Source organism: Podarcis melisellensis (assembly GCF_964234715.1).
Source record: "Podarcis melisellensis genome assembly, chromosome: 5".
In the NCBI taxonomy this organism is placed as follows: domain Eukaryota; kingdom Metazoa; phylum Chordata; class Lepidosauria; order Squamata; family Lacertidae; genus Podarcis; species Podarcis melisellensis.
The window spans coordinates 47,839,215-47,853,344 of record NC_138537.1 but is presented as its reverse complement, the minus strand read 5'-3'; the positions used below and the strand labels follow the sequence as shown (position 1 = coordinate 47,853,344).

The window sequence follows — 14,130 nt, the reverse complement described above, 5'->3', positions numbered from 1 at the left end:
GATACTTATGCTGCTGCAGATCCATCTGCTTTCATTTTTGTAAGAACCATATATGGATTTGAAGACATAAACACACAAAAGGTATCACCGAGCAGTCATTAGCACACCGCATGGCCATGATGTTGAAATGTTTCTTATTTTCATTCCCTAGTACTAAGCGCTAATGCTTCAAAAACTTTGCAACAAGAGCCTCAGACTATTAGTGTGCCAACAGGAGCCTGGAACTGCTGTAGGTTAACAAAACATGAGTCTGATGATAATCCTCACACCGAATTTCAACAGTGGAGTATTTCATGTCATAATTCCCAGTGCACAGGGATAAACCCCTTCTGAAAAGGTTAATGCAGGCAACCATCTTTCCAATGTTGTGTGTTGCTGTTTGTAGTTCCCCCCCCCCACACCTAATAGACCAAGGAGCACAAAGTGTGTGTGTGTGTACATACATGCACACACAATCATACAGGGAAGCTTATAGTACCAAAGCATGATTCTAGAGAAGATCAAAAGTAAATGAAAGATACCTTGACGTTTCATTTTCATATGAAACAATGGTATGGAAGAAAGTTTGCATGCTAGTTTTACAAAACTAAAAGCAGTTGACTCCCGTCACATGCATTATTATCAGACTCTGCTAGTGATAACAGTCATCTTATTTTAAGCATAAAATCTCATTATTGAGATGTTTGGGACTTAGTGTTCTAAATCAGTTCAGAAGATGTCAGACGTTTCTTTTTGAGTAAAGGTGAAGCTGTTGCCATATCCAGATTAATTGAAGATGGAGATCAGCATTTATAACTGCTATTATTCACTTTAAACTCCAGGGGAACATCCATTAACACACATTACGGGCTTGATCTAAGAAAATTGAACTTAGATCCTATTGAAATCAATGGGATGAGTTAGTCATTACCTAAATTCCATGGATTTCTATGAGAGCTAAATTCAATAAATTTAGCTTGCAAACCTATACACATCTGGGAATAAGTCCCATTGAACTCAACGATGCTTACTTCTGAGTACAGATTAACAGATTTGCACACTTAGTCTGTCTCCAACTCTATATGTATAGCTTAGATATGGTTTCCAAACAGAGTGGGTATTGGTTTCATGTGAAGACACTTAGAATAATTTTGGCATGTTTTCTGATATGCAAACAGTGTTAGTCATAAAACTAGAATGCTGTATTTGGGGAAGTCAGCAAGCAGTGATTTTGAAACTAGCCATCCTGTGGTATTCGAAGACATCACCAGGATGTTAACTAATACACACAGCACAGCCTTGTGAATATTTTTACATAGGGTGTGGCTGCCAAAGCAACTGCAGAGACTTAATTAAGGCACTTCCTTAGAAGGGATGAAAGGTGAAAATGCTTGCCAACGAATACAGCTCTGTCATGGACACATCAGTCAAAATGATTTGTGGATTGCTTGGCTTGTAAAAGTTTTATTGCAATGTGCTGTCCGGAAAGTCTCATGTGACTTTTTTTTTTAAAGTTGATTTAAGAAATGAAATCTATTTTATAGTTGTAAGAGCAAGTCACACTTCCTAACTGAATACTGATAATCCCCATTAAGTGAGGCAGCACACTTGTTTTAACCCATCACTCTCTTAAATTATTGTTGCTTCAGAGCCTTCAATAAGATGGTACAAACCAGTCAAAGCATTTCTGGTGGATTATTGCATTTGCAGGGGGTTGAAAGTACTTGGCCTTCAGCCTCATGTCTTACAACGTGTCTGAGGCCTCAGATAATCCTCCAGAAATACACTACCCATTGAGTTACTACTTCATTAGAGACATACTTCATCTCTGTCTGCTTTCCAAATAGCTTTCAAACATCTACTAGCTGAATGGTAAAACCACAGAAACACAGGTGTTACAGAGCACCTGTTAGAGTAAAAGAATTATAGTAAAAACAAATTGTGGAGGCCCATGAGTCTGTGGTAGTGCTAACAGCAGCAACAAATATGTCTGCAAAAAGGAAGCCACATTTAATGTCTGGCTTTTTCGTTAGCTTATAAAAAGGGAAACATCAGAAACAGAATTACTGTTTGTGCCTGAAGGTGAAATTTCTATAGCAATTGCTACTTTTGAATAAGTATGTTTGTTTAAGTTATTTAGACAGTGTGGGGAAAATACTACCAACTGGTAATAAATAATGATTGCTCATTTATACATAAAAAACACATCCTGATAGGCTGATTTGTCCAATCCTAATTGCATGCCGGCACAGATCATAATTATGTAGATTCACAGAATCAGAAGTAAGTCCTAGTGAATTACATGGGGCTTACTCCCAGGTAAATGGAGTTAGGACTATAGTGTTGCATGAAGTGCAAGCTCTCATCATAGAGTCTGTATTGCATGTGCATTTGATGTACATTATCTTGCATGTATTCTTTACTACTATCACGTATTTTCCATATGTGAAAAAGACCAGGCTATTATCATCCTGTACAGCAAACAGGCAGCGTGGGTGGGTATTGTTTTTGTTTGTTACTATATTATGTGTTTTTGTGTTTTTATATTGTAAACTGCCCTGTGATCCTCAGATGAAGGGCAGTATAGACATTTATTAAATCAGCATCCGTAGTGCATGGATAGGGACTTTCAGTTCTTAGAATGAACTAGTTCAATTGAATGAAGTTCACTGAACTAGTTCAGAACTCTCTGAACTGCACCTGAGTTCCCATAAGTGCCAGATGAATGAAAGGTGAAATAAGTTCATTTGGGGGTCGAACTCTGAATATTTTCTAGTTCATCTTCATGTTCATCCAACCCTGCTACCCCCATTAAAAAGGAAACAAAAGTCATTTTGGACATATATAAAGAAAGTTAGAAAGCAAAACATGGAGCCAATGTTCTGAGGCTCATTAGGGTAGATATGGAAGTGCTGTTGTTGTTAATAATGCAGCACTGTTGTTAAGCAATCGGAGGAAGGCATGTGAGGCATTTATTGTAATTTCCCTTCTGAAGAGTTTTATTCTCTTCCAACAGGAAGAGCTCGCAGCAAGAAGTCTCGGTCCTGGAATAAAAAGAATGTTGCCTTGTGCCAGCTGTGTGGCTAGCACAAATTAAACAGGGTAAGCCTTTTTCTAGCATGGGAATACAATTATGGGGAAAGCTTTACGTGTTGACATTTTATCCATCAGACATATTATTATTTGCATGTGGCCCCTGATTTAGTTTTGAATGATTCTGTAAAGGAAATTTTGTAACATTTATGTAAGAGACTGGGATCTACTGGTAGAACACTGGTTTGCAATACATAAACAACAGTTTCAGATTCCCATTTATTTCACAAGAGCAACAACAAAATGTCTGAATTAGGCTGCTGTGCAAAGAAAGCTTGTTGGAAGGAAACAGGAGCAGATTTTTGTGTAAAAAAACTGAGCTCAGTTGAGATAATAAAACAGTTCTGGGGCTGTGCGTGTGCTCAAGAGTTCATGTCTTTTGTGTATCTCTTTGCCCTTAGCTTCCATTACTGGACCTTGAGGACTAGTAGAAATTAAATTAGATTATGCAAGATGGAAGTCTGCCTACACTGAGTGTACTGTAATACTTGGACCAGCCATAAGTTCAATATCTATGTTCAGTCATGCAACTCACTGTGCAACTGTGGCCAGTCATGCACTCTCAGCTTACCCTACTTCACAGGATTGTTGAGATGATAAAATAAGACATTCCAATGTATGCCGCCCTGAGCTCTTGAAAAAAAGGGAGGATACAAATACAGTGCTACCTCGGGTTAAGAACTTAATTCGTTCCAGAGGTCCGTTCTTAACCTGAAGCACCATTTTAGCTAATGGGGCCTCCCACTGCTGCCGCACCGCCGCTGCGCAATTTCTGTTCTCATCCTGAAGCAAAGTTCTTAACCCAAGGTACTATTTCTGGGTTAGCGGAGTTTGTAACCTGAAGCATATGTAACCTGAAGTGTATGTAACCCGAGGTATCACTGTAGCTGGAAGTACAACAGCAGGGATCATTCACTTAGTAACTAAAGGGTTAATTCTGTTCATAGTTAGCCACCCGGGGTGGGTGAAGTTGAAGGTATTGCCTAGCAACAATGAGTCAGAATGGCATGACCCTTACTGAGCTAATTCGTGCTCTGAATGACTGTGCAGTTCTGTGGAAGTTTCAGCCTCGTAAGTTTAGCTGTTGAATGTCTTCTGGATGTGAACAAGGCCTAACATAAAAAGACAAAAGCCCTCTGTTTATTGCTCTTCAGGTTATACAGTGTTCTTTTTCAATTTACCCAGTAAAGCATTGTTTCCCAACCGGGAGGCATATGGCCCCCCTGGGGGACCCCATGATACCCCTAAGGGGACTACAGGTGAAAATCATGTAAACGGGGGCCACAGCACAAGGCTAGATGGCCACAGAGGGAAGTGAGAATGTTTGTTTGTTTGTTTTTAAATCCTGATTATCTGGCTATCCGCTTGGCCAATCACAAGGGGCAGGCCACCAGGGCCTAGTGCTCCTTTTTGCCATACACATTTTTTGGGAGCAGTCTTCGTTTCTGGTGGGAGAGGGCAATTGCTATGGCCCCCATTTTGGCCAGTAGAGCCCGCAGGCCAGAACCCGCTTGTCAGGTATGTGCAGTGTTGGGGTGGCAATGGATAGGACTGGGTGAGCCAGAGCTGCTTGTTGCTGCCACCGGTGTTGGGCCCAGTGGCAGCCTGGGCTAACTCTGCAAGGCACAGGGTGCAATCCACACCAGCACCTAGCGGACTGGTGCCTTCAGATGTTGTCAAGGGATGCAGGGCCTGTCAGCAGCGGCAGCCCGGTTCTGCAAGGTGCGGGATGAAATCTAGCCGAGCGGGGTCTTCTGGTGTTGCTGACTTGTATCTAGTAAATAACTAAGTGTCTACTCAGAAGAAAGCCTCACTGCATTCAGTGGGCCTTACTTCCAGGTAAGGATGTGTGGGGCTATAGTGTTTTAGCTAGGCAGCTAGGGCTCCTCCGGATGACAAGATCTTTTTGCACCAGGTCAGTGAGGACCACTTACTTTTTAAAATTCTCCCATATATATATAGAACTCCCTATGCACCTTTTGGACTGTATCTGTAGGTTTCCCCCTCTGTGATAAATTGTTGTTGTCGTTTAGTCGTGTCCGATTCTTTGTGACCCCATGGACCAGAGCACGCTAGGCACTTCTGTCTTCCACTGCCTCCCGCAGTTTAGTCAAACTCATGCTGGTAGCAAATAACTGGGGTCAAATAAGTGTTGTTTTCTTTTTATAGTACATGGAAGATAGATCTCCCTCAGGAGGTTCTGGAATCTCCTTCCTTGGAGGTTTCTCAGCAGAGGTTGGATGGCCATCTGTCATAGATGTTTTAGCTAAGTTTCCTACATTGCAGGGGATTGCACTAGAAAGATGACCCTTGGGGTCTCTTCCAGCTCCGTGATTCTATTCTTTTCTGCTTCAACAATATTTCATTGTGTTCCTATCATTTTATGTAATTATATTTTGTATAAATTATAAAAATTGTAAATAAAACATGTTCTATTTATAAAGAAAACATTAAAATAGCTATGCTTCTACCGGTAGGACATGGGCATAGCCAGGATTTTTGGTAGGGGGCAGAACCTCAGATTTGTATTGATTTGCATTGGTTTTTACTTATTGTAAAAGGGGGCACAGGAAGGAAACAAGGTTGGAAGGGGGCCATGGTCAGAAAAAGGTTGGGAAACACTGCAGTAAAGTATTTTCAGTTTCTTCTCTCTCTGGACACCATCTATGTTGAAGTGCCTTTGCTAACACAAATGCGAAAGTTCAGTCATCAATAGTGAACTCCTATGCCTGCCTACTCAAAAGTTTTATTCAGTTCACTGAGACTTACTCCCATGTTAAGTGTGCAGCCTTATCCTGACAGTTAAAGTTAGCTTCTGACTGTGATGTTTAATTTTTTTTTCAGGACAGAAAAATAGACCTCCTTGCATACGTTGTGCTAGTGTAAATCACATTCATTTAAGTACTTCTTTAGGAAGGTGCACATCACACTCTTCCACCTCCTGTTCTTTCTTAGGCTCACTTTGCATCAGCCATTCTATCCTTTGTGTTTATAATTGTTTGGCAGGCTTCCATATTTGTGGACTGTGCAGTCATCACTGCACTAGCAGTGCTTGAAGCTGCTTTTATTTATTCCTAGTGTATGATGAATTGGGCCATCTGTCTTTTATGTCCGCCCCCAACACTCCCCTGCTGGCATGTTGTCGGCGCCGCTGGGCTGTCAGCTAAGGTCAAGGGCTCACACCAAGGTCCCTGTCCTTTTCTGTCTGTTGGGAAAATAATGGCAGAGTCCTGAGGTCACCTCTTGAAACTTCACTGTGGAGCTATTAAATAATCCGAAGAATTGACAAATCATGAAAGGGATCAGAGAGTGACATGTATCATAATAAAGGCAAACAGGATAATCTGTTTCCTACACACAACTAAATGTTTAAAGAGGCACAGAGTTTTCACATAACAGAAACAGGTTGGGTGGAGAAGAGGCTAATGTTTATTTGAAAATTTCAGAGAAGATTGATTTAATTGTGTTTTTAAAACAGCTGCAATTTTATGTTAGCTCAGTAACTCCCAATAATTGTCTATGGGGAATTGATAAAAACATTTTGCTCTTGTTACTTTTACCAGACACAGGATCCACCTATATCATCCCTAACTTTAGAAAGAGAGAACTTTGGAGTTGTGAGTTGTTCACTTGGACAGAACTGTGCTTGGGAGCCTCATGATGAAATTGACAAATTTGGGCTTGACTCATTCACAGACCATTTGAAGCTGTGGCAGTGATGTGGGTTTTGTTTTTTTTAGTTAGGCTGCAGAGGTTTTCACCAGCACTGCCAGGAGTTAAACCAGTCACATGAAAGTTACCTGGTGCTGTATCCACTATACAACTATACACTATACAACTATACACTGAGCTGAGCCTGGATTCAAGGTCTCCCACATATGAAAACTAGATGTGATGGTATGTAAAAAGCAGAAACAGCTCCAGCTAGCGCTAGCAAGCAATATGGATTTAAAAAAAATAGTATTATCTACTCAGACTCTCCAGACTTACCTATCCATGTGAATGGGGCCTTGCTGTAACTCTTGAGGAAATAGGAGCTGTTTCCCAGTAAGCACTAGGAACTAGAACTACCCTGTTGCCAATACTTAACACAATCCAGTAATCAAAGTTTGTGCAGTGTGTGTGTGTGTGTGTGTGTGTGTGTGTGTGTAACCACTATTCTTTCTGCATAGACCTGCACTGGATCATGATACACAAACATAAAAGAACTATGTTAAAACTAATGCAATATGCTTCTGCTTGCAAATGGTGAGTGTGCATCAGAGGATTGAATTGTGTGTCTGTTCCAAGTTGTTAACCATTGTCTGCCCTTGGATCCAGATGCCATACTGGATGGGGCTGATGGGAGTTGGAGTCCAAAACATCTGGAGGGCACTCAGTTGGGGAATGCTGCTATGGACCCTCGTCCCACCCATTTCCTGAATTCCTCCCTTTGCTAGTTTCAGTGTTGGTGTTTCAAGAGTTTGTGTTGTAATCAATGTGTTATATCATTAAAATAATACAGTTACTCACACTACCTACTCTTCCACTGGCAGAGAACAATTTGTTATGTTGCCTGAAGCAAAGACCAATGAGGCAGCATTCTCCATCATGCCAGCAAGGCCAGCAAAGAGGTTAGGATGTACAGCACAGGTCATGCAACTCCCTGACCTCTGTATTTCAGCACCTTAACATTGTCCCCTACTATCTGGTACCTGAGGCAGCTACTTCATGCTTTCGAATGGTTAGGCCAGTCAATGTTTGGGGTTATCTGAAGTGGGAAAACAGAATCAGTTTCGAGATAGGAGAAGGTTAACAACTGGAAATTGGCTATGGAATATGTTTGGATCATCACTGCACTAACAAGTGCCTGAAAGACATTTCCGGCATTAAAGTATAGAGGGATTTACAATAGAGTCTAGGATTCATATCTATATGTTGGCAGAAGATCAAAGACATAAAAATGTGAAGTATGCACAGTATGGCATTTCTATATACAGAAATTTTCTGTTTTCTTTGAAGCACACGGGAGATAATTAGAGGAGGTTCATCTTACGATTCCATATGTTGCAAATTACTAATTAAAAAGATGATATGTGTTCTCTGCAGTATGACGCAATTCGTTTCATCAGTTTGAACTTTCCATTATTTTCTGAACCCTCTATCCACTTGTATGTTGTAATTCTGTGCATGTCTATCATATTTCATTTTGCAAGAAGTGCTTTGTAATACTCAATCTGTTTTATATTGGGTCAGTTTGTTTGTCTATAAGGCCCATTATTTTCTACCCAGTCTCAGGAACAGGCCTTTCCTATCATCTGTTACCTGATTATTTCTTAAGAGGAGATGCCAGGAACTGATGTCCATAACTCATCCTCCTTGCCACTGTGCCATGGTCCTTTCCCTAACTCTACTTTGCTCAGAAAGGACTGGACATCTCCCCTGTCCATGTTTATTTCTGCATGGGATGTTGAGCAAGTACTGGCAAGTGAGGGAGAGAGAAAATGATTTGTCTATTATTTGCTGAAAATACATTTAGTTTAAGAACTTTAGACCATATTAGTACATGGATATCCCTTCTCAGAGGAACGCATGTGCCTTCCATACCCAATTGCATGTATAGCAAATACACACATATTTGTTTTGTTGTATGTACATGAAGAATGAGCCTTCTTCTCATTGCATTACCTGCAGCAGAACAGACATATGCCACAGCCATCACTTGTGACAGTGTAAACATAGGAACATGCAACAGATTATATAGAAATTATTCCTGTCTAGGAAATTAATTTTGTGTTAAGTCTTCATAAGGGCAGTCCATTACTCCATAATTTCCATTCTATTTTTAATCTTAGTTCCAGGAATGTGTTCCCCAAACAGAAATATTTATTTACACCATAGCAGATTTACTTTAGCAGTGCTGTGCTCTTTAAAAACAATTTATCTTTAAACTTCACATTTAACTATCTTCAGTAATAAATAAGAGCAATCCATCTGTACTATGATTTTACAGAAGTTGCTACATTTTCGTTTTGTTGATACTTTGATCCTTCTAGTCTGCAGCTTGCAGAAAGGATGACCACCACATTAAAGGAGGGATTATTTAACTTTGAAATTTTGTATGGGATACTTGCAAGGCACAGAAATGGCAATTTCTTGCAAATTATAGTTGGATTTTCCCCCCTTGTACAACTAGATCACAAGTCATCAACGCCTGCCAAGTCAGTGATCTGGGGTGGAGGTTAAGGACACTGCTAGTGCCTGTCTTGTTCACTTGCTACTATCTTAGACAATTCAGATTTTGGTTTTTTTTTTCTTTCTGCAAAGTTATTAACGCTTGACTGACAAATCTAGTCTCCAAAAATAAGGCTCTGGTTTTATTTCATTAATAAAAAAAAACAACAGAAGTGGTGGATTCCTAATTACCCACAGTGTCCAGTCCCTAATTACTTACAGAGTCCAAATCTTTCAAAACCCCTGAAAGATATTATTTGACAGGAAGTTTGCCAGGTGGCTGATTTTAAACAGCCCATTTGTTTCTGAGTGGAAAGGGAGAGGCATTTATCCCTGCAGCCTTTGATAAGGTGTGTGTGTGTGTAGTTGCCCTCAGTGTTTGTGGAATGGTAAAATTTCATTTCATATTTCCAGGCGCCCAGTTAACATCATTGTTTATCAGAAGGATTGCTAGGCAGTTTAAAGACTCAGGGCCCAGGCCCATAATACAATTCTGTATTAAATGTATATAGGGTGTCTCAACACTGCACTTGGCAATGCGTCCAGCTGCCCTGTCACCAAAACATCAGTAGCAATGGCCCTGGTAGCTAACTGTGCATTTTACCATCTTCAGCTGGTTTGCCAACTGTGACCCTGTCTTGAGAAGGTAGAGCCTGCCTCAGTTACTATGCACTGGGTACTAAGGGTGCACACCAAATACAAGTTTCAGTTCAGATCCTGATAATAGCACATTGGAAAACAGCAGAAAACAGTGAAATGCTTTGGAGGCCGTTCTAATGTGTCTCATGATACAAAGCATGGCTTAACATTAAACTGCTGAGTGGGATTACCCGGAAGTTTGGAGTACGTTGTTAGCAGTGTTCTAGTGACACACAGCTCTACATCTCCTTTCACGTCTGCAGGTGAGGCAAGTGGATGTGCTGGACCATTGTCTTGCCTCGGTAATGGACTGGATGAGATCCAATAAACTCAAGCTCAATCCAGATGAGACTGGGACACTCTTAGTGGATGGTTCCCTAGTCTTGGTGGATGGGAGGTTGATGGAGTTATCTGATAGGTGGGAGGTTTATTGGGTGACACTGGCTCTAAAGGAGTGGGTATGCAGTTTGGGGAGCTTTTCTAAAGTGGCTCCTGTTTTGTGGAATGCTCTCCCCAGCATTCTTTTTGTCAGAATATTATGAGATTTGCAGGGATTTTTTGCTCAGGGCACAATTTAAAAAGGAAAGGCCATTATTTTTATTTATTTATTTATTTTTTATTTAACAGAATTAGATGACCTTTCACAATTCCAGAAGGATGGCTACAGTGGTTTTCCTGGAGGAGCAGGCTTTACTGTTCTAGAGTGGTTGAAAAAGGATGCAATTAATCTCCCTTACTGTTTTATGGGTCCTGTGTATGAAAACAGAAAATGTTATAGAGATACCACTAGGTGAGAATTACAGAGAAATAAGTCCAGGGGTTTTTTTATGCTAGGCATCTCTAATATTGACCTCAAAGGGATTTTTTAAACCTCCCTGTAGTTTTGACCAATGATTTTATTATGATAATGCTGCATGTAATAAAACTGTCCCTGAGTAACCTGCAACATTTAAGTAGGATCGGTGTAGAAGATAGAGACTTAAGATGAATGAAAGAACCAGCTTCAGGCTTGTGTTCTGCTCAATTTGCATCAAAAGTCAGAGGAACTAAGTGCAAAACTGATTTGACAGGAGTGAATGTGTGGGCATGTGGCACAGAGGCAAAAAAGAAACTGGAATGTCCAGCAGTTTCTGAGCAAGCACCATCGCTGAAGATCACAGGACAGACAAAAAGGTGACATATCACATCAACATCCGTTTCCCCAAAGCACTGTAATCGGAGAACTCTGGCAAAATCATTCCTTCTGATTAGGAACTAGACCTGTGCAAATCAAAAGACCTCTCCCGCCCTTCTCTCCCCACCCTGACTTTTACCTTATATGACTAGGTTTCTCTTTTAGCAGACAAACTTTCTGCTGGAATAGCAGGATTCTTTTTATATTCCAAAGTAGATGAGGTAGGGGGTGGGGTGGCTATTTGACAGAGCAAGTAAGTTTGAGGTAGGAATGAGACAGGAAACAGGGCCAAGTCACATGACCCATTTATATTCAGTGTGTGAGTAGTTTTTTGTCAATTTATTTTGTGTGTGCATATGACAAAGCAGTTACTGACATGCTCCACGGAATGCTTAGACCCTGACTTTCTACACCACAACCAACGCTTTTGGAATATGGAATGCAGTAAATCGGGATCTGGTTGAGCCTCAGACAGCTGCTGTCAAAATGGGCTATCCAAACTGGTCCATAGATTGCAATCTGAAACACACTTAGTAGGGTGTAAGACTCATGGCTTATAATGGAAATCACTTCTGAATAAATGTGCAAAGGATTGTGTTGTTAATTGCATTCAGATTTAGTAAACTATTTGGGGTTTACATTGAATGTGTCTGCTGCCCTGCAATGTTGGGTGCTGCCAAACCTCTCTATTAAAATGAATAGTGAAGCAGTGAAGCTGTTGCTTCTGTAGGGGCAAGACTGTGACGTGCAAACTGTGGAGACATTGAGACAAGATCTATTATTGATTCTGAATTTCTGCTGTTGCACAGCAGAACATTCTAAATACTGGTGCAAAGCATATTTTTTTGGGAAAGAAATTCAACAGCTCAGTGGGACTTAACTCACAGTTATAAGGGTGCACAGGATTGCGGCCTTAATCGGTTTAATTCCAAACATTCAGTCTTATTTCTGGAGGAGCCTGCTTGTATTACAAACAGCATGAATGGAGTAGAAAGGCATTCCCGCAATGACTACATTGTTGGCATAGAATCCTAACCTTCTGCTGCAGCTTTTCTGGAATTTTATCACAATAAACAAAGGACTTTTCAAACTGATAAATGCCCAGAATGCATCTTAATGCCGTGGCTCGAACTGACTTAACTTTTTTTCCTTCCTAGGACATTTGGGATGTGGATCTTACCTGAACTGGTAGAGAGATGGAACTTTTACCATATTGCTAAAATTGCACTGCAGATAACAGAATTTAGAAATAAATGAGGGTAAGCTTATTAGACTGCTACAAACATTCCTGTATAAAGGAGCTGGTACTGTTTTTACTACTGCTGGATGAGCTATGCTTCTCCAATTGCTTCTTAAAATAAGCATGTACAGCCTCTAAGGCTACAATCCTAACATGTGATGTTGAGTAAATCAATTAGATCAAAAGTGGGAAGATCAATCCACAAAACGGAGCGCTCGTCCAAACTTCTGCTTGTCCCATGCCTAGAAAGCACTGGTCCAGAGGAAACCTGAATTGTTGTTTGCTCTGATTGAGTGCTAAAGAGTGGCTTTCCCCAGGAGAAAGCAGCAGGACGAGAGGAAGTGTGGATAAGCCTGAATCTAAGGAAGCAGTGATATATGATATATGGCAAGCATAGGCAACGTTCGGCCCTCCAGATGTTTTGGACTACAATTCCCATCGTCCCTGACCACTGATCCTGTTAGCTAGGGATCATGGGAGTTGTAGGCCAAAACATCTGGAGGGCCAAATGTTGCCTATGTCTAATGTATGGCGTGTTGGATGGAAAAGAAATTATTGCTCACATACCGGTACATCCTCTGATACAGTTCTGTTTAAATTCCTGCTACTTAGATGACAGCACTAAAGTAAGTGCCTTTCCAAACTTCCCATTTACAGTGGTATAGTTCAGGGGTGGGGTGGATTATTATTATTTTTTTGGCATGCTGCTACATGACATCATCAGTATTCAGTATTCAGCTACCATTTTGGAATAATGTACTAGAAAAACCACTTTTTCTCCTACCATAAAAAACCCAACTTTTGTGAAAGATCCAGAATAGATCCTCAGTATTTTTCATTTGTATGGCGTATGTAGAAGCATCACCTGTGTTTCTTTGTGGAGGGGTCGGTGAGCAAGGTTTGGGAGACATCTGTTTCAAGCCATTTCCTACTGATTGGTGTGAGCTGTCAGTTTGCAAGCTCAGTTTAGAGGAGAGATGAGGCAAATAAAGATGATGATACTGAGTAAAGTACAGTGGTACCTCGGGTTAAGAACTTAATTCGTTCTGGAGGTCCGTTCTTAACTTGAAACTGTTCTTAACCTGAGGTACCACTTTAGCTAATGGGGCCTCCCACTGCCGCCATCGCGCAATTTCTGTTCTCATCCTGAAGCAAAGTACTCAACCTGAGGTACTATTTCTGGGTTAACAGAGTCTGTAACCTGAAGTGTCTGTAACCCGAGGTACCACTGTACCGCCCATGACAGCATTCATTAGCTACAGGCAAAATGTTGTCACAGTAACCAGCTGAATAATAGTTTCTTGCTGAATCTCCTATTCTCTGGCAAGGTTAGAATTCTGCAATACTAGACATTTAATACAAATACCCGGCCTGCAAAGCCACAAAAGGGCTATCCTGATGCACATGCCCATAGCTCAGACATTCACAGACTGAAGGAACATGATAGTATTTAAGAGGTGTGATCACACCCATCAAACTTTTCTCTGTTCAGGCACAACCCTGCATTAGTGTGGGAAGGAAAATCCTCCACTAACTCTAAGAAGAAACAACCTGTGACCAAAGGTACACACTGGATCAAACAGCAACTATACAACTAGAAATTGTAAGTGTAGAAGAGTCGAAATTCTGTTTGTTTGTTTGTGTGGAATTTTATTATTAGGAAACAATCCAAGTCAGATTAACAATTGAGAAAACTTTTCTGTCCACAGTTCACCCCTTTAATAATCTAATTGGGTGCAGACATACCAATAGTGAAGCTTTGGTATTGTGACTTTGTGTATGCAATTTTTGC

General features: G+C 40.7%; 1 long non-coding RNA gene across 3 annotated transcripts in view; it reads left to right on the top strand.

Annotated features, from left to right (window-relative positions):
- The window catches only part of LOC309370405, a 32,964-nt gene that overhangs the window by 10,094 nt on the left and 8,740 nt on the right, over nucleotides 1-14,130 (top strand). Inside the window, exons 4-6 of one of the 3 annotated variants that reach the window (XR_014168539.1) lie at nucleotides 2,996-3,081; nucleotides 12,256-12,357; nucleotides 13,831-13,941. This is a non-coding gene — a long non-coding RNA (uncharacterized lncRNA). Of the gene's footprint in view, nucleotides 1-2,995; nucleotides 3,082-10,551; nucleotides 10,715-12,255; nucleotides 12,358-13,830; nucleotides 13,942-14,130 lie in introns of all 3 variants that reach the window. The other 2 variants (XR_014168540.1, XR_014168538.1) reach the window with 2 other exon arrangements.